The sequence below is a fragment of the Stomoxys calcitrans genome, chromosome 4, assembly GCF_963082655.1.
Source record: "Stomoxys calcitrans chromosome 4, idStoCalc2.1, whole genome shotgun sequence".
In the NCBI taxonomy this organism is placed as follows: domain Eukaryota; kingdom Metazoa; phylum Arthropoda; class Insecta; order Diptera; family Muscidae; genus Stomoxys; species Stomoxys calcitrans.
In genome coordinates, this window is record NC_081555.1 from 86,580,664 (window position 1) to 86,604,605 (window position 23,942).

Here is a 23,942-nt window from a genome sequence, read left to right on the forward strand (position 1 = left end):
TTGGTCTCGAATGTTGATATCAGATTCATCGTCTACTCCCAAATACCCTTCATTTGAGCTCCATTTTTTCATAGTCGGCAAAGATGACTGGTTTGGGGGTGTTTAGGGGATGGGGCGGCCACTCAATGACTTGACTTTGAAAACATCAGATTCGTGTTTTACTCTAAAATATCTCTTATTTGAGCCTCATATTGGAATGGTCAGCAAATACTTCCTATTTGGGTGGTGTTAACGGGGTGGGGTGGCCCCATAGACACTTTTCCCCAATATTGATATCAGATTCGTGCTTTACTTCCAAAGAACTTTCATTTGAGCCCCATATTGCTATGTTCGTAAATTTGTCCCCTTTGGGGGTTGTTTTTGGGGAGAGGCGGCTCCCCAAACCCTTCATACCATATTTGGATATCAGATTCGAATTCTACACTCAAATATCTTTTATTTTAGCCCCATATTCCGATGGTCTGTATGGATTCTAAAATCGTATTCTACTCGTAAATACCTTTCATTTGAGTCCCATATTGCCATGGTCGGTAAATATGTCCGATTTGGGGGTGTTTTTGGGGTTGGGATGGTCCCCCTAACACTTTGTCCGACAATTGGATATCAGATACGTTTTCTTATCCTAAATACCTTTCATTTGAATCCCATATTGTCGGGATTAGTCTTAATATATATTTGGTAGGTTTAAGGGTGGGGCGGCCCCCCTAGGTATCCCATCCGAAATTTGGATACCAACATTTTATTTTTAGGGTACTATATGAGAGCACACAAAATTTCGCTTAAATCACAAACAAACACAAATTGATTTTTATATATGAGGTTAAGATTATAGATTCTTGTTTGATCCGTTGAGTGGAGTGGACATATTGTTGTTTCACTCTGCAAGAATTTTCCTGTAACTCGTAATAGGTCAATATTTTTGGAAGAAAAATTTAAGTCACTCAAGGATGAATGCGATAGAGCCATCCATTAGGCGGTTGATTATCTGCGTCTGTTTACAGTGGAGCGGCAGATCTAGAGCCCGAAAGTAGGCTTAGAATGGACTCTAAAGACCCAACAGCTGCGGTGGTGGTATCAGGCCGTAACATGTTGTCTTCTATTGAAACCTCGACTGGTGGAACGGCTGCGCCAGGCTCCACTAGCCGACAGACGACTGGTCAGCAGGGGCTTTTGACGAAGACACCTGGTTCGAGTCTCAAGGGCAAGGCCGAACCTATTCTTTCTTCGCATGCCTATAATTTTCCTAGGCCATTGGCCTTCCCCTGCAAACGGACACGCTCTTTAAGAGATTGGAATAATAGAAGACTCTTCGCTCTCAGGTTTATTGAGTGACTTGGTGCGAATGATCCTAAGACTCTCACTATTGGCGAGAGACTCTCTAAATTGGGCTCGGGAATTCGCTGCACAGGCTTCCCCAAAGACTACACGTCCAGATTCGAAAACTACACCTTAGTCAGCCAAAATGCTGCGGTCCCCTGAAGGGCATCCCATGCCTAAAAGAACTAGGGCGACCAATAGTCAGATGGATCCAAGAACCTTTGCTAATGTCGCTAGGGACAGTTTGGTGATGGCAGTTGTCGACAAGGGAAAAGAACAGGGCTGCATACCTAGGAATAATTGGAGTGGGATAGTCATTGGAATGTCATCAGTATACTTCCTGGCTCTTCTCCAGTTTGTGACGATGCAGGCTGGTATCGAGGCCGATACAGACTAATTGCGTTCGGCGATTAACTCTCAATTGAAATGTATCGTTGTGCGCTATAAAAAAGATTGGTGAGATCTGGCCAGGTGCAGCACTAGATTTTGTCAAGAAGAAAGATATTCCTTCTCGACCAATGGCGCATGCTTGGATACCAAGGATTCCCTCAGATCCAGAAGCGATACTAGGGGAATGTAATCCCAATCTTTTAACCAACGACTGGAAAACTGGTAGATTGGATGAGGCTGATAGTGACCGGATACATGCAGTATTCGTACTAATCTTCGGCTGTCTCGCAGACCTCAACAAGTCTGAAGGAGTTGTTTACTACCGATGCAAGTTGAAACTGAAGGTCTATAGAAGCGGTGGGGTTGGGAATCACGAGACGACTCAGCAGTTGTTGGAGACAAGAGGGGATGGCATCGAAACGGGACCCGATAAGTCCTGTGTGGGTGGGTCACAATATTGGACTGGGCTCAAAGTGTGCGCCAGCGGGGAAGCACGGAACTCAGAAAGTACTTCGACAGCAGCAGTTAGTGCAGCATCTAAGGTAAATATTCCACACAGCTAGTGTCCTGAAGAAGAGCGGTTCCACAGCTTTCTCACTTTCCCCTGGATGCATACGGAAGCTCATCATGACAAGTTCTAACGAATGAGAATGAACTCTTTGTGGAGTCAGAAGACGAGGCTAACACAACAGTGGTGGAAATTCTGAATCCTGACTTTGATCCGGTTTCTACAGATAAATCTCCACCATTGTAAGGCCGCTTCGGCGGCACTAAAGGTCCTCCTGATGGCAGTGGGATTTGACGTGGTTCTAATCCAGGAACACTTGGTGTGTGTAGGATTGGTTCGTGGACTAAGATTTTGCGGGATTTAAACTACTCAAGGGGTGCGGGGAATGGGAGACACAGAGCCTGTATTTTTGCAAAGCGTAGTCTAAATGTTTTTCTTCTTCCCTCGCTAAGCACTGAAGATTTAGTAGTAGCCAGCATTGAAATAAACAAGTCTCATTACTGGCTGGCTTCGCCATATATATGGCATAGATATGATTCAGAGATGTCGCCTTCAAAACTTAATTCGCTGGTTGAAGCCATTAGCAGTTAGAAGAAGTTCCACTTTAGATTCTCATTTCTTTGCAAATGTGAACATTCGCAAGATATTGGGATTTTGAAGCGATCTGGATGATTCAAAAATAAAACAAGTAAAAGCGTGCTAAGCTCGGCCGGGCCGAATCTTATATACCCTCCACCATGGATCGCATTTGTCAAGTTCTTTGCGCGGTATCTCTGTTGTGCTGTTTCAGGCTACAGACCGATTCAGACCATATTTGACACGTATGTTGAAGGCCATGGGAGAAACCGTTGTAATTTAAGCCAAATCGGATAAAAATTGCGACCCCAGAGGCTCAAAAAGTCGAGATCCCAGATCCGTTTATATGACAGCTATGTCAGGTTATGGACCGATTTGAACCATATTTAGTACAGTTGTTGGATGTCATAAGAAAACACGTCATGCCAAATGTCAGCTAAATCAGATGGGAATTACGCGCTCTAGAGGCTCAAGAAGTGAAGTAGGGAAATCGGTTTAAATGGGAGCTATATCAGGCTATAGACCGATTCGAACCATATTTGATACGTAAGTTGAAGGTTATGGGAAAACACGTTCTTCCAAATTTCAGCCAAATTGGATAATAATTACGCCTTCTAGAGGCTCAAGAAATCAAGATCTCAAATCGGTTTATATGACAGCTATATCAGGTTATGAACCGATTTAAACCTAACTTAGCACAGTTGTTAAAAGTCATAGTGAAACACGTCATGCTGAATTTCAGCCAAATCGGATAGAAATTGCGCCCTCTAGAAGCTCAAGAAGTCAAGTCCCCAGATCGGTTTATATGGCAGCTATATCAAGTTATGGACCGATTTCCACCATACTTGGCACAGTTGTTGGATATCATAACAAAACACGTCGTGCTAAATTTCATTCCAATCGGATATGAATTGCGCACTATAGAGGCTCAACAAGTCAAGACCCAAGATCGGTTTATATGGCAGCTATATCAGGATATAGACCGATTTGAACCATACTCGGCACAGTTATTGGATATCATAACGAAACACGTCGTGCAAAATTTCATTCGAATCGGATAAGAATTGAGGCTCAAGAAGTCAAGACCCAAGATTGGTTTATATGGCAGCTATATCAGGTAATGGATTGATTTGAACCATACTTGCCGCAGTTGTTGGATATCATAACAAAACACGTTGTGCAAAATTTGATTTCAATCGGATAAGAATTGCACACTCTAGAGGCTCAAGAAGTCAAGACCCAAGATCGGTTTATATGGCAGCTATATCAAAACATGGGCCGATGTGGCCCATTTACAATACCAACCGACCTACACTAATAAGAAGTATTTGTGCAAAATTTCAAGCGGCTAGCTTTACGCCTTCAGAAGTTAGCGTGCTTTCGACAGACAGACGGACGGACGGACGGACAGACGGACGGACATGGCTAGATCGACATAAAATGTCGCGACGATCAGGTATATATATACTTTATGGGGTCTCAGACGAATATTTCGAGTAGTTACAAACAGAATGACGAAATTAGTATACCTATGGTGGGGGGTATAAAAATGCAAATTTTGCCCATGAACATTCCACTAAGGAACAGGGGCAAACTTCTCACATATCAATGAGTGTAGTCCGATTCAAGTTCAAGCTCAATGATAAGGGGCATCCTTTTTATAGCCCAGTCTGAACGGCGTACCGCAGTGCGACACCTCTTTGGAGAGAAGTCTTACGTCTTACATGGCATAGTACCTCACAAATGTTGCCAGCATTAGGAGGGGAAAACCACCGCAGAAAAATGTTTTCTGATGGTCTCGCCAGGATTCAAACCCAGGCGTTCAGCGTCATAGGCGGACATGCTAACCTCTGCGCTAGGTGGCCTCCACACTTATAAGAAGTATTTGTGCAAAATTTCAAGTGGCTAGCTTTACTGCTTCGAAAGTTAGCGTGCTTTCGACAGACAGACAGACGGACGGACATGGCTAGATCGACATAAAATGTCACGACGATCAAGAATATGTATACTTAATGGGATCTCAGACGAATATTTCGAGTAGTTACAAACAGAATGACGAAATTAGTATACCCCCATCGTATGGTGGAGGGTATAAAAAAAATCCTACGAATAAGGAAAAATCCTAAATTTGAAGCAACTTTTTTTCAGTGTATGTATATAAGAATGTTATGAACTTACTCAAAATTTTATATCGCTCGACAATTGGATTTTATTTACCTAAAATAAATAAATAAATAGATATTAAAATATAATGTAGGCCTTGTATAATTAAAGTTATTATTCAAAAAATCGGAACTTTGGTCCAAGTGTTCTGAAAGCCAATTTGAAAGTTCAGTTCATGTCTAAGTTATATCAACTAGTGACCGAATTAATCTTTTTTTAATTCGTTTATACTTTTTAGATCCTTATTCACTATTTAAAAAAAAAAAGAATTGTCTCCAAACCACATTATTGTTGAATTTAAATTTGTTAGATACAATTTGCAACAATATTTAAATAGCCATTATAAGCCTTGGCCATCTATACTTGTCATTAAGTTGCAGCATTATGCTTTGAACAAACAAACGACCCACCGACCGACCTTTTGAGAAATTTTCCCATTTGTGGAAATGTTTGTAAGCCATGGTTAAATGCTGCAATGTTGCAACCTCCACAGTTACAAAGGGGCTTGTGGTGTTGGTGTCGGCAGCATTACTGCTCCACAATTACAGAGTGTTGAACAAATATTGGTTTTCGGTTTTCGTATTATTTATGTAGTCCGCCTTGTGTATTAGCAACATAGCAACATTGGTTGGCATTCAAATTGAGGGCGGATTTTCTTGTTATGCACTATAGCAGCGATAATGCCATAGTAAATACAGCAGCACCAGACACTGGGCACCGGGCTTCGTCTACAACAAGAAATTCTAATACCTTGCAATGTGCTTGGATTTTAATGAAATTCTCCATATCATTGCGCAGATATTTATGTGTCGATAAGATATCGGATTTTGAAATTGCAAATGCACAACCGCAAAATGTTCAATTTCAAAAATTGTTTATTGTGCTCGCAAGACACAATTAATAATTGTAATGCCGAATCAAAAGGATTGCTGCATGAAAGGTAAACACATTGACATTATCTGTATTTAACTGCAGATTAAATGGAATATTTCGATAAGTTACATTATTGCAGAGGTAAAATGAATAAATCACCACATATTGAAAAGGAGAGGGCGAGGAATAAAATGCATAAAGAAAACAGTTGGGTTAGTCGATAGATAATTGCAAATAACTTGTGGTACATTTACCAACATTGTTAAATTTTAACACTTAGTTCAATTAAAGAAATATAGATTTCATTGTTGTAGTAGAAGTAGTAGTAGTATACTTTATTTCATTCATTTAATAATTTATAAATTGAATTTGGTTGCAATATATGTAAGTTAAGTTTTAAAGTAAAAAAATAAGAATAGCATTATGATATTTCTTATGACATTGGGCTACGGCCGTTAGTCTACTGTTCAAATGTTATAACTCTGTGATAGATTTTCATAGTTTAGAAGTTGAACTCGTGTAATAATTGTTCTCTGTATTGAACACAGATTTTTATAAAGTTAGCTAAGGATGTACAATCTATTCTGAGACCACTTAAAATGCAAATTAGATGATTCTCATCAAGCGAAACCTGTTGGAAGTATTGAATTCGAAATTCCCTTAAAGCGGGACATTTACATAAAAGGTGTTGCAAACTTTCATTTTCGTCTGTATGACACATTGAACATCGAGGATTTGAGTTCTGAGGGAAACGGGTTTCATTTAGTTTTATCATGTTGCTTCTGGCCTTAAATAGCCACGTCATTTCGTCTTGGGTATAACAGTTGTTCAGGTATAACTGACCTACAGATGCATCAAGTTTACCATAGAACCTTCTCGTTTCATTTGCTTTTGCCCTATAGCCATCAATGTATTTTGATCGCAAAACACAAAGAGGACAAATATATTGACAATAGCAATATGGCACTCAAATGAAAGGTCTTTGGGAGCAGAACAGGAATCTGATATCAAAATTTGGAAAAAGGTGTCTATGGGTCCTCCCCACCCCCACAACATATTAACCAGCCATGGCAGTATGGGGCTCAAATGAAAGGTATTTAGGACCACTTTTCTGGGGTCCATAACACCCCCTAAACCAACCAATTACCACCTGGGGTTCTTCCTGCTTTCAAAATCCCCATTAGAATATCGGGTTCTAATAAAGTTTTTTAAGAATGGAGTACATTTAATATCTAAACTTAAATGACCTTAAACCCCCCGAGCGAAGTCATAGACCAATAAAGATCATATGGGATTCACTGGGCTAGCTCCAGAGGTCTCAATGTTAACCCAGAGAAGACTGAAATATGCCTGTTCACGAGGAAGACGAAGGTGGGCGAATTTAACGCACCATGTTTACTCAATAAAACGATTTCTGTCAAATACATGGGAGTGATATTGGATTGGAAACTTAATTGGAAGTGTCACATTCAGGAGCATACTGAGAAGGCTCACAGATGTTGGGCACTATGTAGAAGGGTCGTGGGCTCGAAATGGGGCCTGAATCCGGGGATAATCCGCTGGCTCTATAGGAGCTTGGTTAGACCAATACTTACTTACGCCTCAGTAGTTTGGTGGACTGCTATGGAGAAAAAGTGCAACATAAGGACAAAACAACAGGTTCAGAGAACATGTTGTCTTGGCATAGGTGGAGCGATGAGGACCACGCTCACTAGGGCACTGGAGACTATTGTAGATACCGACCCATTGACATACAGATTAAGTGTGAGCCAGCTACTGCGGCTATGAGACTTAATGCGATGGGAGAATGGATTGAGGATGGGAGCACCTCATACCATCGCGGTATAATCGAGGCGACGATAGGAAACCTGGAAGGAAGGGAAGAGGTGTCCGATCGGATACATGAGATGAACCTTGAAGCCAAGTGCGACGCACTGCTGCAATCGGCACAGTCTTGGATTGACGAAACCCTAGTATTGGCATCTGGAGGATCATGTTACACGGATGAATCAAAGCTAAAGAACAGAGTGGGGGTTTACATTAAAAACCAAGGGGTTTACATTAAAAACCCAGGGACTGACATCTGTTTTAGACTGCCTGATCATAATACGGTCCTGTAGGTGGAGATCCGGGCGATCACGGAAAGCTTGAGGTGGTGTGGTGCTAACGCGAGGACGTCGAGTGTGAACATCTTTGCGGATAGTAAAATGACCATTATGGCAATAACAACCAGGACGGTAAGGTCACGAACAGTCTTGCAGTGTAAGAAGGAGATTAACTCCTTCTCTGAGGATTTGGCGGTGAAGGCCAGAAGACTGCCGTCGATAAACTTGGTTAACCCGAAGCATTTCGGGTTGACGAAATCCGAGTTGCGCATCGAACACTGTGGAACAGCGAAACATTCGGTAGGGCGGCGAAAATCCTATGGGGTAATCCGGATCGTGAGAGGACGAGGCTACCGACTTTTCTACCTAGCCTAACCTAATTGAATTCACAGAAATCGTACCAAATATGGTCAAGATCGGGCTATATTTGGATATATAGCGATCTCCCAATTTAAGTTCTTGGAGCAATAATAGCACGTTATTACACGATTTCGCAGAAATTTGACACAGTGGGCTGTATTGGGCTCTTCGACATTCGTGTTCAATATGGTTCAGATCGGTCTATATTTGGATATATACCGATGTATTTTGAACCGATAAAAATGGTCTAGATCGGACTGTATTTAGATATAGCTTCTATGTGATGCATTATTCACCGTATTATGACAAAAGATGGTTAATATTTAAACCCGAGGTGCTGGGGCCTGCCGAGCTGAATGCCTTTTTACTTGTTAACAGTCTACTTGATTTGTCTCGCAAAAGCTTTTGCCTAAATTAGCTCTTTGCACATTCTTAACACATATTCGCTAAAAGTAACGAATACAAACATGAGACATCGCAAGCATTTCGGTGTTGTTGCAACAAAAAGTTTCTTGATTTCTATACCAATAACATTGCAGAACACGTTGATTTGGAAAAATCTCCTTAGAGATTTAGTAACTGCCTGCGAAAGAACATACTCACTGGCAGCGTTAACGTGTCACAATAATTTATTTATGTCCCTAAACTATAGTTGATGTCTTATTACTACCTCTTGCAGCATGTAACTCAAACCGAAATCCTTCCATTCCAATTAAGGATATACGGCAATATAACACAATTTGAAGTTCTATAAGGAAATCCTTGATGTGGGACCTGCATGCAATGAGCAAAGTGGCAACGAAGCACAGCGATTGCAATACTGGCATGGCAACCGCACACATATTGAAATACTGGCACATGTACACATGTAATCAGTGCACGGCTTAGAAATGTTATTCAAGGCATTGACTGCCAAAAGAGATCAACTATTTCCCCAAAGACCGACAGACCGACCCAGCCAGCAGTTACCCAACAAACTTCTGTAGTACTATGTCTCTTACTTTGGCATTTGAAGCAAAAGCTTTTGCCCCAATCTTTTTGCAAAAACAGTGAAGTCAGGGACGCGGTATGGCGGACAGGCAAAATTTCAACAATTTCAAATATCTTAAATTCACATTAACTTCAGAGTAAGCATCAATTAGTAGAAAAATCTAAAAGCAAACATTTTTGCTTTGTCGCATTTGTGTTGCCGTCCTTTGTTGCCATTGTTGTTGTTGCTCTTTTGGGGTGTTGCATAAAGGAAAACTTGCAACAAAATTGTTGCATTTTGCAATAGCAACAACAGCACTTGCCGCAGCAGCAGCAGCAAAGCAATTTAGCAGCAACTGCCGTAGCCATTTCAGGCAAGAGCAAACAACCTTCATGACACCACTTAAAGCCATATTGGTAAGTGTACCGCAAACCAATCAACCAACATACATGCCCACCAGTGTTGCCAACATCAAGAGATTCCATAGACAAAAAGAATCGTAGATTTCGAAAAACCCGGTTTGAAGCTAGTCAGCTAGTCAGCTAGTCTGTCCGTCCGTCCGTCTGTCCGTCCGTCTGTCAGTCCGTCTGTCCGTCTGTCCGTCTGTCCGTCCGTCCGTCTGTCCATCTGTACGTCTGGCCGCCCGTCCGTCCGTCCGTCTGGCCGCCCGTCCGTCCGTCTGTCTGTCCGTCCGTCTGTCCGTCCGTCTGTCCGTCCGTCCGTCTGTCCGGCCGTCCGTCCGTCCGTCCGTCCGTCCGTCCGTCTGTCCGTCCGTCTGTCCATCCGTCCGTCCGTCTGTCCGTCCGTCCGTCTGTTCGTCGGTCCGTCTGTCCGTCCGTCCATCTGTCCGTCCGTCTGTCGAAAGCACGCTATCTTTCGAAGGAGTATAGCTAGCCTCTTGGACTTTTGCACAACTACTTTTCATTACTGTAGGTCAGTTGGGATTGTAAATGGGCCAAATTGGTCTATGTTTTGATATATCCGCCATATAAAACGATATTGGTTCTTGACTTCTTGAGCCTCTAGGGGGCGCAATTCCTATCCGACCACCTGAAATTTTGCAGGTGGGGTTTTGGTATCACTTCCAACAACTGTGTTAAGTATGATCCAAATCGGTTCGTAATCTGGCATAGCTGCCATATAAACCGATCTTGGGTCATGACTTCTTGAGCCTCTAGAGGGCGCAATTGTCTTCCGATTTGGCAGAAATTTTGTACAACGGCCTACCTCATGACTTTCAACATACGCGTCTAATATGGTCTGAATCGATCAATAGCTTGATACAGCACCCATATAAACCTATCTCCCGATTTTGCTTTTTGAGCGCAATTTTTATCCGAATGAGCTGAAATATTACACAATGACTTCCACAATGTTCAGTATTCATTTATGGTTCGAATCTGACTATAACCTGCTGTAGCTCCAATAGCATAACAGTTCTTATTCAATATTCTTTGTTTGCCTAAAAACGAATACAATAAAATGCATTGTATTCGTATGTCTATAAAAACTTCTCATATGAACCGTATTGTGAGATAGGTTGGGAAAGGTTAAAGTGGCGGATTTTAAACAGGCTCACAAAGAAAATTTTGGTCTTTTGTGCTACGACAGTAGGGACAGATGAAAGCCTCTGGTGGAAATCGAAATCAGAACCCCTGCACCGGAAATCCAACTTGGCGACCCAGGAGCTCAACCGTATTCTAGAAGATATGCGATTTTATTGCAATCAAAACCCATCCAAATTCTACTGGTTTCACTAAACCACTTAAATTTGAAAAACCCGTTATCCATCCTTTAACAATATTTTCAAAAATTACCAAAATATGGCAACTCTGACGAATTTGCCACTCCACATCAGGCCAACACCAAACAAACAACCAAACAACACTATGCGGCAAGCATGTTCTTTCGGTGATGCACTCCACACCATACCATACAGCAGCACAGCACAGCGCACCGCACTCTCTACTCATCCTCAATGGAGTATGTGTGCCACACCAAATGAGGCAAGAGTCACAGAATGTTAGCAATGGGTTGACTCAGGCGTTTTATTTTTTCTTTACTCGTTGTCTATGTGGTTATGTGTGGCATGGCTACGCTAGCCTCCTGCCTCTGCCAGGACTGAAAGAGTAACAAACATGTTACACGTTAAGTCAATTAAACGTTGCTTCCGCAGTGTGAATATAACGAGGCAACACGTACCAAAGCAACCATCCCAACCAGAGGTGTACCCCTTCAAGATCTCGCAACAATACAAACAGTTTTCGTATGGTAACACAACGGTACAAACATCTATACATGGCGCATAGAGACGATATGCATGCCATTTATAAAAGTGATAGAACAAATAAAATGTGTGAGGTATGACCAAGAAGGTGATAAAATTTGAAATTATGACTCTACATGGAAAAAAATTAATTTCCCAGAAAAATTATAAAAAAAATTAATTTGGCATTTGGGATAAATTCGTATTCAAAACGAAAACAAAAAACTGGCAGAAAAATTAAGAAAAGCCCACCTTAAATTTCGATAACAAATTTTTATTTTTAGTTTATTTTAAGTGATGGGTGGGACGATCCCCCCTTAGGTTAGGTTAGGTTGAAAAAAGGATGCAGAAATTAATCCGCCCCATGCCACTATAGACAAACACTTAAGCCAGTAATCGGCTTGTTGTGCGCTCTAAAAACTATAAAGTAATCTCTAAAAAGCTAATTTTTAAGTTAGGAATTCTGTGCTACTTACAAAATCCTTAATTGTTTTCAATGCCACTCCCCTAAATTGGTTCATGTCTCATATTGTGTCTCCACCTAAGTACCGGTATCTGTTGGACACGAAAGCCAGGCAATGACAAAGGAAATGCTCCAACGTCTCATCATCTTCCCCGCATGCCCTACGCATGCTAGCACTTGCCGCACTGATTTTACATAAGTGAGCTCGAAGTCCTATGTGTCCAGTTATGATACCAATAGCTATACTGACCTCCTTCTTGCTTTCTTTCAGCAATAGCCTCGTCTTCTCACGATCTGGATCCCCCCATAGGATTTTCGCCGTCCTACCGTTTCGCTGTTCCACAATGTTGCATGAAGCATTCGTCGCCCACTCTCTTAATTTGGACTGCGTCGACCCGAAAGGCTTCGGGTTAACCAAGTTTATTGACGGCAGTCCTCTGGCCTACACCGCCAAAACGTCTGCCCTTTTATTTTCCCTTACTCCGTTATGGCCCGGCACCCAAACGAAGTGGATTTTCCCATCCTCAGAGAAGGCGTTAATCTCCTTCTTACACTGCAAGACTGTTCGTGACCTTACCTTCCTGGTTGTTATTGCCCTTATGGCAATTTTACTGTTGGTAAAGATGTTTACACTCGACGTCCTCGCGTTAGCACCACACCACTTCACGCATTCCGTGATCGCCTGGATCTCCACCTGCAGGACCGTATTATGGTCAAGCAGTCTAAAACAGATGTCGGTCCTAGGTTTTCAATATAAATCCCCAGGCCCACTCTGTCCTCTAGCTTTGATCCATCCGTGTAACATGATCTTCCAGATGGCAATACTATTGTCGCCTCGATTATACCGCGATGGTATGAGCTGCTCCCATCTTCACTCCATTCTCCCATCGCCTTAGGTCTCATAACCGAAGTGGCTGCCTCACACTTAATCTGTATTTAAATGGGTCGGATATCTAGAATAATCTCCAGTGCCCTAGTGGGCGTATTTGTATTGTATTTGTATTTGTATTTTATTATGATAAAACCCATACAAAAGACAGTGTCTTATATAAAGCATGGGTTAGTAAATTGATAAATACAATGAGTTCAACAAGTTTTCATTTAAATAGAACAATAATTGGTACAAAATATTTAACAATTTAAGCAAAGTTACTGATACAATATTTAAGTTAAAAAAAGGTTTAAACAAAACAAAAAAAAAAGAAGAAAAAGAAACTTTAAAGAAAATTAAACAATTTAATCAAAGTTACTAATAAAATAAATTAAAAAATAGTTATAAAAAAAAACAAAACAAATAATTAATTAAAATGATTATAAATCAAAGATTTGAACTGTCGTTCATTACTTATAATTTGAATACTATTGGGAAGATTATTCCAGAGACGTATAGCATTAACAAAGAACTGTTGTTCAGATACACGATATTGATGACGTATTTGTAAAGAGTGATTTGTTAAGAGCTTGATAACTTTTTTTTTTAAAAAAAACGCATAAAATTTGCAAAATCTCATCGGTTCTTTATTTGAAACGTTAGATTGGTCCATGACATTTACTTTTTGAAGATAATTTCATTTAAATGTTGACCGCGGCTGCGTCTTAGGTGGTCCATTCGGAAAGTCCAATTTTGGGCAACTTTTTCGAGCATTACGGCCGGAATAGCCCGAATTTCTTCGGAAATGTTGTCTTCCAAAGCTGGAATAGTTGCTGGCTTATTTCTGTAGACTTTAGACTTGACGTAGCCCCACAAAAAATAGTCTAAAGGCGTCAAATCGCATGATCTTGGTGGCCAACTTACCGGTCCAATTCTTGAGATGAATTGTTCTCCGAAGTTTTCCCTCAAAATGGCCATAGAATCGCGAGCTGTGTGGCATGTAGCGCCATCTTGTTGAAACCACATGTCAACCAAGTTCAGTTCTACCATTTTTGGCAACAAAAAGTTTGTTAGCATCGAACGATAGCGATCGCCATTCACCGTAACGTTGCGTCCAACAGCATCTTTGAAAAAATACGGTCCAATGATTCCACCAGCGTACAAACCACACCAAACAGTGCATTTTTCGGGATGCATGGGCAGTTCTTGAACGGCTTCTGGTTGCTCTTCACTCCAAATGCGGCAATTTTGCTTATTTACGTAGCCATTCAACCAGAAATGAGCCTCATCGCTGAACAAAATTTGTCGATAAAAAAGCGGATTTTCTGCCAACTTTTCTAGGGCCCATTCACTGAAAATTCGACGTTGTGGCAGATCGTTCGGCTTCAGTTCTTGCACGAGCTGTATTTTATACGGTTTTACACCAAGATCTTTGCGTAAAATCTTCCATGTGGTCGAATAACACAAACCCAATTGCTGCGAACGGCGACGAATCGACATTTCACGGTCTTCAGCAACACTCTCAGAAACAGACGCAATATTCTCTTCTGTACGCACTGTACGCATTCGTGTGGTTGGTTTAATGTCCAATAAAGTAAACTGAGTGCGAAACTTGGTCACAATCGCATTAATTGTTTGCTCACTTGGTCGATTATGTAGACCATAAATCGGACGTAAAGCGCGAAACACATTTCGAACCGAACACTGATTTTAGTAATAAAATTCAATGATTTGCAAGCGTTGCTCGTTAGTAAGTCTATTCATGATGAAATGTCAAAGCATACTGAGCATCTTTCTCTTTGACACCATGTCTGAAATCCCACGTGATCTGTCAAATACTAATGCATGAAAATCCTAACCTCAAAAAAATCACCCTTTATTACTTGTTTATCTCTTGTCGAGTTGGCAAAACGCAATACAGAAGCCAGATATGACGGTTCATTGGTATAAATTATCTTGTGGATCATTTGCAACGAGCGTATCTTAAGGAACGAGTTAAAAGAGACAGCATATACTTGTCTGGCAAAGTCAGATACCCGGTCTCTTCTACGCAAACCAAAAATGTATCTACCGACATCGTTAAAGGCCACGTGCAATTTATTCCTATGAGTGGGCGTGGTCATCATCGCTCTGCCTATGCCAAGACAACATGTTCTCTGAACCTGTTGTATGGTCCTTATATTGGACTTTTCTGCCATAGCAGTCCACCAAACTACTGAGGCGTAAGTAAGTATTGGTCTAATCACGTTTCTGTAGAGCCAGTAGACTATCCTAGGATTCAAGCACCATTTCGAGCCTACGGTCCGTCTACATAGTGCACAATATCTGCAAGCCTTCTCAGTACGCTCCTGAATGTGACACTTTCAATTCAGTTTCCTGTCCAAGATCACACCTAAGTATTTGACCTTGTCAGATATCGAAATCGTCTTATCGTTAAATTCGCCCATCTTCGTCTTCCTCGTGAACAGATATATTTCAGTCTTCTCTGGGTCAAGCCCATGCAATATGCAAGACCCTTTCGGCCCTTCTGCATAGCTCTTTTGGATCCTTACCCCTTAGAAGTATTATAACATCGTCTGCGTAGCAGACGCGTTCAAATCCCTCCTCAGTCAGCATCCGTAATAGGTCATTTATGATGGTCACCCATAGGAGTGGGGATAAGATGCCCTCCTGTGGCGTGCTCTGTGTCACTTTCTGCCTTATATTTATGCCATTTAAGCCACACAATTTATCCACCTGTTTCTTAGCATATGGTTTATCCAGTCTCTAAGGACCGGGTCCACCCGGTACTGGTCTAAGGATTGACGATCCCCCCTTAAACTTTTGGTAAAACATATCCGTTTGGGTAGGTTTAGAGGTGGGTCTTCGCCCAGGTTATTTGACCCCAAAGTTTTATACTAAGTTTGTGTTTCTGGGTTTTATACCAATTTGGTGTTTCTGGGTTTCCATGTTATTAGACCCCAAAGTTTTATACCAATTTTGTGTTTCTGGGTTACCATAAGGCGGCATAAAAAAAATGTTGCACATGTCGTTGCACCTATCTCCGAGATCTTTGCCCCTTTTAGGATATCACAAAATGAAACAACCTTTTTTCAGCGTTGGACAAATTTTATCATCTGTCAAAATTTCATGAAAATTGGGTTCTGCCGTTTTTGAGTTTATATCCACCAGGGAAGGGCGGGGGCATTTTCATTTTGTCACTCCGTTTGCGACACACCGAAACATCTGTTTCCGACTCTATAAAATACATACTATATACTTCATCGTCCTTAAATTCTTAGACCATCCATGTCCGTCCGTCCCACGCTACAGTCCTCAAAAATAGCTGCCGTATAGATATACAGCGGTCAAAAAAAGTATTCATCATTCAATGTTTTTTTTTTAACAAGTCTACAAAAGACAATTGGAATAAAAACATATTAAACTAATGATGCAGTAGTGCTTGTGTGATATATATGTACACAATTTCATTGTTTTTAAAGAAAAAAAATAGTATTTATTGGAACAAAAAGGGCCATTTTACAGCTGAACACAAAAAATTAAACAAAAAAAGTATTCATCATTGCAAAAAAACAAAAAAATAAATAACATAATTTAAAAAAATTAATACTTTGTTATTCGACCACCGCGTCTTATAACTTCTTTTAAACGGTTTGACATCGATTGGACTAATTTAGCGGTTATATTTTGGTCTATATTAGTCCGTTCCTCCATTATCACCTGTTGCATTTGACTCTTGCTCGAAAAATTGCGCGTTCTCAATTTGCGTTCGAGATGTTCCCAAAGATGTTCAATTGGGTTCAAGTCGGGACTTTGAGGAGGAGTTTTAATGACTTTGGGGCAGTTATACAGCATCCACATCTTGGTATTTAAAGCAGAATGTTTGGGGTCATTATCTTGATAATATTGAAAGTTATTACCAAGCCCAAGTTTTACAGCACTATCTTTTAAATTCCTCTTTAAAATGTCAATGTAATACTTATGATCCATTACTCCATTAATAATTTCAAGATTTCCCGCTCCTGAAGCCGCCATACACCCCCAAACCATTAAACCACCTCCACCATGTTTTACAGTAGCAACTGTGTTTCGTTCTTCAAGCTCCGTATTTGGTTTTCTGTACACTATGACCTTTCCATCGCACCCAAAAAGATTAAACTTGCTCTCGTCTGCAAAAATGACTGTTTTCCAAAATGATTCGGGCTGTTTTACATACATTTTTGCGAAGTTTAGCCTTTTCACTCGGTTTATTTTATTTATAAAGGGCTTCTTACGTGCAGTTCTTCCTCTGTAACTATGCGTTTTGAGTGTATTTCGAATTGTTTGTGTAGTAACTTCCTTCCCTAAATATTCCATAGTGTTTTTACGAAGAATGGTCGCATTTGTCTTCGGAGTTTTCTGAACTTGCCGCACTAGCCAACGCACATCTCCAACTGAAAGTGCTTTTGGTCGACCAGATCTTGGTTTATTGTCAACAGTTTTCGTTTCTGTCCACTTTCTGATGATGGATTGTATAGTAGATCATGGTCTATTTAATATTTCACTGATAGTTTTTTGAGTTAAACCATTCCTGTGGTGTTTTATTATCAAAACTTTTACCTCATCAGAAACCTCGTTTTGCTTACGACCCATTTTGACAAAAACTATATTTTCAATGAAATTAAATATTTGCTGTCAAGGGCAAAGCCTCCTTTACTAAATAAAACAGAAAAGGGGGATTCCCAAATAATATTTGAATTTGACTTTGATGATAGCACATCGATGATGAATACTTTTTTTGTTCTGTTTTTGGTGTTATTATATAAAATTGCATTTTTTGCGCTAATTAAATTTATTTTTTGAATTTATTTTAAAACATATTACGAAAAATAAACTATTGCATAAAACTGCATTATTTGTTTACTTTAAATTTTCTTCAATTACCCAAAATAAGTGAATTTATTATCAATTTTGCTAATGATGAATACTTTTTTTGACCGCTGTAGCTCCAAAGAGTAGTAATAAGCATATGATATTTTTATTTTCGGGTTGGGCGCCATCCCCCATAGATGGCGCTTAATTTGTTGTAAGTGATGCTCGCTGTTGATTCCCACTTTGTTTATTTTGAATCCAATCGAATTTCCACTTCTGTTGGCCTATTTTGTGCCACCGTTCCGCATGGAAAAGGATCTTCGTCAATGACACTGAAGTCCTGGGTTCAAATTTTCCAATAAACATCAGAAAAAATGTTCAGCAATGGTTACTCCTTCAATAATAGTTGCGACAATTGTGAATAACCATGCGATGTAAAACTTCAATACAAAAATTAAGTGGTTATTGGCACGCCACTTGGACTCGACTTTATAAGAGGCTTCTTATTATGTGCTAAAATTTCAATCAGAGTCCCACCATTACGCATTCGCTTTCAAAATATAGAAAAAATGTCACTTATATAATAAAAATCCACTTGGAGTCGTCTATAAGAGGAAAGCTTCTTATTGGTATGCTAAACTTTCCACTTGGATATGAGGAAGGCTTCTATTGGTGTGCTAAAATTTCAATCAAACCCACTGCACTACACTTTCACTTTTAAAGTGTAGTAAAAATGTCACTTATATAACGAAACCTGCTCTCCAATATCTCGTTTTTGCGCCTTTCCCTTTAAGCACAAACTTGGATGTTCGCATTCTATTAAACAAATACATCTCGCTTGATTCCCACACTCCCATGATCGGTCAAATCGCCTATTTGCGTTGGCTTTCAGATCCTTGTATCCAAAATTAACTATCATTGCCGTGTTCTTATCCCGAATACCTTTATGTAACATAAAAATATGATCGGTCAGTAAGTCTCTTATGGGGAGTTTCAAGGTTTGTACTGCCCCACAGACCTTGGACACAAAAATTACTCCCAGCTTCGTATTCGACTCCGAAAAAACTTTTTAACCCCCTATTATCATGGTCGCCTGTTTGAGGGGTTATTCACGGTTATATTATGGGGCAGCCCCAAGACACTTGGTCCCGAAATGGAGCATTAGTTTCGTGATCTACTCCCAAATATATTTAATTTAAATCCCATACCGTTACGGTCGGTTAATATGTCCAGTTTGGAGGTGGTTTTGAGGTTGGGCGGCCCCTGGTTACTCGACATAATTTTAAATACGATATTCGTATTGTACTCTCCAATACCTTTCATTTGATATCCATAGTGTTCCGATCGGTCCGCTTTTGATTTTGGATGTTGTTTTTGGGGTAAGGGGGAGGGTCCGCCCCCTTCAGATATCCAATACTATATAACCTATTGTTCCTTCCAGACCATAAAAGAAATCTAATCCCACATACCTTTCATTTGAGTCCAATATTGTCATGATCACCCTATAAACCCATTGTGAGGGGATTTGGGGTCGGGGCGGCCTCCTATGTATCCCCGCTCGCTCGTATGTATCAAATATGTACTCTACTCTCAAATACCTTTCATTTAAACACAATTTTGTTCCGATCGGCTCACTTTTATTTTGCGCTTTTGTGTTAAAGGAGAGCGACCAAAGCCCAGCCGAATCTTAGGAACCCACCGCCATGGATTCTGCTAAAAATTTATATCAAAATAATTTGGTTGAAGGGCAAAATTTTATTCTGCATATAAAACTACTGTCAAACCAGCAAAAATAAAAGCTTCTAGGAACCGAACAAGGATAATCGAGAGACTGGTTTACATTGGAGCTATATCAGGATATAGACTGATTGGGGCGTATTTAGCACAGTTGTTGGAAGTCGTAATAGAACACCGCATGCAAAATTTCGACCAAATCGGACAAAAATTGCGTCTTGTAAGGGCTTAAAAAGTCATATCATTCTTATATGGGAGATATATCAGGTTAAAGACCGATTCGGACTGTACTTAACAAGTTGTTGAAAATCATAACGGAACAATACACGCAAAATTTCAGCCAAATCGGATAAAAACAGCGGCTTTAAGGACTCAAGAAAACAAATCGGGAGATCGGTTTTTATGGGACCTATATCAAGTTATAGACCGATTTGGACCGTACTCAGCACACTTGTTGGAAGTCATAACAGAACACTACATGCAAAATTTCAGCCCAATCGGACAAAAATTGCGGATTGTAAGGGCTCAAGGAGTAAAATCGGGAGATCGGTTTATATGGGAGCTATATCAGGTTATAGACCGATTCGGACCGTAATTGGCGCAGTTGTTGGAAGTCATAACAGAACACTACATGCTCAATTTCAGCCAAATCGTATAAAAATTGGGACTTGCCAGGCCTCAATAAGTCATATCGGGGGATCGGCTTATATGGGAGCTATATCATGTTATAGACCGATTCGGACCGTACTTGGCGCAGTTGTTGGAAGTCATAACAGAACAATACATGCAAAATTCTAAATCAAATTCTAAATAATTACGCATTCGACCGCAAACGGAATGACTACATTAGTACGGCCCCCATTCTATGCTGGTGGGTATAAGAATTATATAGCCTATTTTTCTTGCCGGACCAACCTACGCAATCTGTGTAAATTTCGGGAAAATCGGTTCTGCCTTGCTTATGAATAAACCAATATACATACTAGCAAACACAGATCCATTTTCATATGCTCCACCACAGGATGGGAGGAATACTAATTTCGTTTTTCGGTTTGTAACACATGGAAATTTTGATCTGATAGCCAACAGAGTATAGACATTCTTGATCGTCTTGACATTCTCAGTCGATTTAATGGCCTCCTTTTTATAGCCGAGTCTGAACGGCATGTCGCATTGCGACACCTCTTTGGAGAGAAATTTTACATGGAATAGTACCTCACAAATGTTGCCAGCATTAGGAGGGGAAAACCAGCGCTGAAGATTTTTTCTGATGGTCTCGCCAGGATTCGACCCCAGGCGTTGAGCGTCATAGGCGGACATGAGCTACCGTGCCCTCCTTGTATTGTGTTGCAATACTTGCAAAATATAGTTTGAATCGATACTTAACCTGATATAGCTCCCATATAAACAGCTCTCCCGATTTTACTACTTGAGCCAATATGGGCGCATTTCTTATCGGAATTGGCTGAGAATTTGCACAATGACTTTTAATTTGGTCTCCAACAGCCAAACCAAGTATGGCCTCAGTATGTTCATAACTTGGTATATATCCAATAGCATAGCAATTCTTATCCATTATCTTTTATTTGTCTATAAAGAGATATCGGGCAAAGAACTTGACAAATGCGATCCATGGTGGAGGGTATATAAGATTCGGTCATGCCCTTACTTGTTATATATATAGATTTCATCAAAATTTTATTATTGTAAATTACAATACAATTTTTTCGAAATTATATATAAATTTTATTTTGAAAAATATTTTAAAATTTTATATTTGTAGGTAATTTTGTCAATTGTTTGATTTGCATAGAAAATTCGCAAAAAATGGGTTTCTTTTTCAAAATTGTTTTCAATTTGATATTAATTTGCACTCTTACGACGCACAATTTTTAAGCACCAAAAAAATTTTCATAGCTTAGATCGAGCACCTATATACATATGCCAATGCAGTGCAGTGCAAAAACAGGGGGAATCTCTACAAAAAGCGAGCAATCGTACATGCTTGACAAGAAAACACATGACAACCATAGAGCCAACTTCCAGGTCCTCATCAACCCCATCACATCGTGGTCATTATCCGACAAGCTCTCATCGTCATCGTCACCGTCAATTCTAAAGTTGCTGCAAATGGCGCAATCATCGTTGTCCAGAGCAAACGAGAAATGTATCGACAGCCAACATGAGCTCCAATGTAGCAACATCAAGCAATGCAACAACAACGATGATGACGAAGAAGTAGGTAATCGATGCAGCAGCAACATCATCATCATCATCACTACCAACGTCAACACATCTAGAAATCAAGTGTCATTTGGGATGGAGTGTTTATTACGCACATGCCACAAAACATTTTTCATCTATCACTGCAATCGTTGCTGTCGATGTCGATGTCGATGTTGCTGCTGCTGCCGCTGCCGCTACTGCAGCGGTGCTCTTCAAAAGTGAAAACACTCGATAATTCTCATAAATGATGCTGACGTGCCACAGCCATTTCTGGTGGCTGACATTGGTGGTGCTGATGCGAATGGTGACAATGACAAGGGAGTTTGAGGCAACTACATAACAACAAAAAAAGCTTGTCACTCCTTTTTCGGCAGTGCAGGAAAACAGAGTGACAGAAATGAACTTTTTATATTTCTTGGTTGCAGCCACAATTTCATTATATTTTCTTAGAAAAAACATTTTTTTTCTTGACTTCCTTATTTTGTTGATTTCGCCGTTGACAAAATCATAGAAAGGACCTATTTTCAAATTAATTTTATTTGAAAAACAAGTAAAAGCGTGCTAAGTTCGGCCGGGCCGAATCTTATATACCCTCCACCATGGATCGCATTTGTCAAGTTCTTTTTTCGGCATATTTTCTTAAGCAAAAAAGTTTAAAAGAAAAGATTTACTCTGCTATTAGAGCGATATCAAGATATGGTCCGGTTCGGACCACAATTAGATTATATGTTGGAGACCTATGTTAAATGTCAGCCAATTCGAATAAGAATTGAGTGCCCTTTGGGGGCTCAAGATGTAAAATAGAGAGAACGATTTATATGGACCATAATTAACACGAATGTTCATTGTCATGGAAGGATCCGTCGTATAAAATTTCAGGCAAATCGGATAATAATTACGTCCTCTAGAGGTTCAAGAAGTCAAGATCACAAATCGGTTTATATGGCATTTTTATAAGGTTATGAACCGATTTGAACCTAATTTGGCACAGTTGTTGAAAATCATAATAAAATACGTCATGCAAAATTTCAGCCAAATCGGATAGGAAATGGGCCCTCTAGAAGCTCAACATGTCAAGTCCCCAGATCGGTTTATATGAGAGCTATATCAATTAAAGGACCGATTTGAACCATACTTGGCACAGTTGTTGGATATCATAACATAATACGTCGTGCAAAATTTCATTCAAATCGGAATTTACGCCTTCTTGTGGCTCAAGAACTCAAGATTAAAGATCGGTTTATATGGCAGCTATATCAGGTTATGGACCGAATTGAACCTAATTGAGCACATTTGTTACAAGTCATAGCAGAACACGTCGTGCAAAATTTCATTCCAATCGGATAAGAATGGCGCCCCCTAGAGGCTCAAGAATTTAAGACCCAAGATCGGTTTATATGGCAGCTATATCAGGTTATAAACCGATTTGAACCATATATGACACAGTTGTTGGATATCATAACAGAAAACGTCGTGAAAAATTTCAATCCAATCGGATAAAAACTGCGCCCTCTAGGGGCTCAAGAAGTCAAGACTCAAGATCGGTTTATAGGGCGGCTATATCAGGTTATTGACCGATTTAAACCATAACCATAAACCATAATCGGACAAGAATTGCGCCCTCTAGAGGCTCAAGAAGTCAAGACTCAAGATCGGTTTATAATGCAGCTATATCAGGTTATGGACCGATTTGAACCATATTGACACAGTTGTTGGATACCAAAACATAACACGTCGTGCAAAATTTCATTCCAATCGGATAAGAATGGCGCCCTCTAGAGGCTCAAGAAGTCAAGACCCGAGATCGGGTTATAGAACAGCTATATCAAAACATGGACCGATATGGTCCATTTACAATCCCAACCGACCTACACTATTAGGAAGTATTTGTCTAAAATTTCAAGCGGCTAGGTCTACTCCATGGAAAATTAGCGTGCTTTCAACAGACAGACGGACAGACATGGCTAGATCGGAATATATGTACTTTATGGGGTTTCAGACGAATATTTCGAGTAGTTGCAAACAGAATGACGAAACTAGTATACCCCCATCCTATGGTGGAGGGTATAATAAAATGTATTATCATCCAAAAAAATCTTTCTATAACATTTTACATTTTTTATTCCCATTACCAAAACGTGGGGGTATATTTATTTTGTCACTCCGTTAGCAACACATCGAAATATCCATTTGCGACCCTATAAAGTGTATGTATTCTTGATCGTCGTAAAAATCAAAGACTAGCCATGCCATGTCCGTCTGTCTGTCC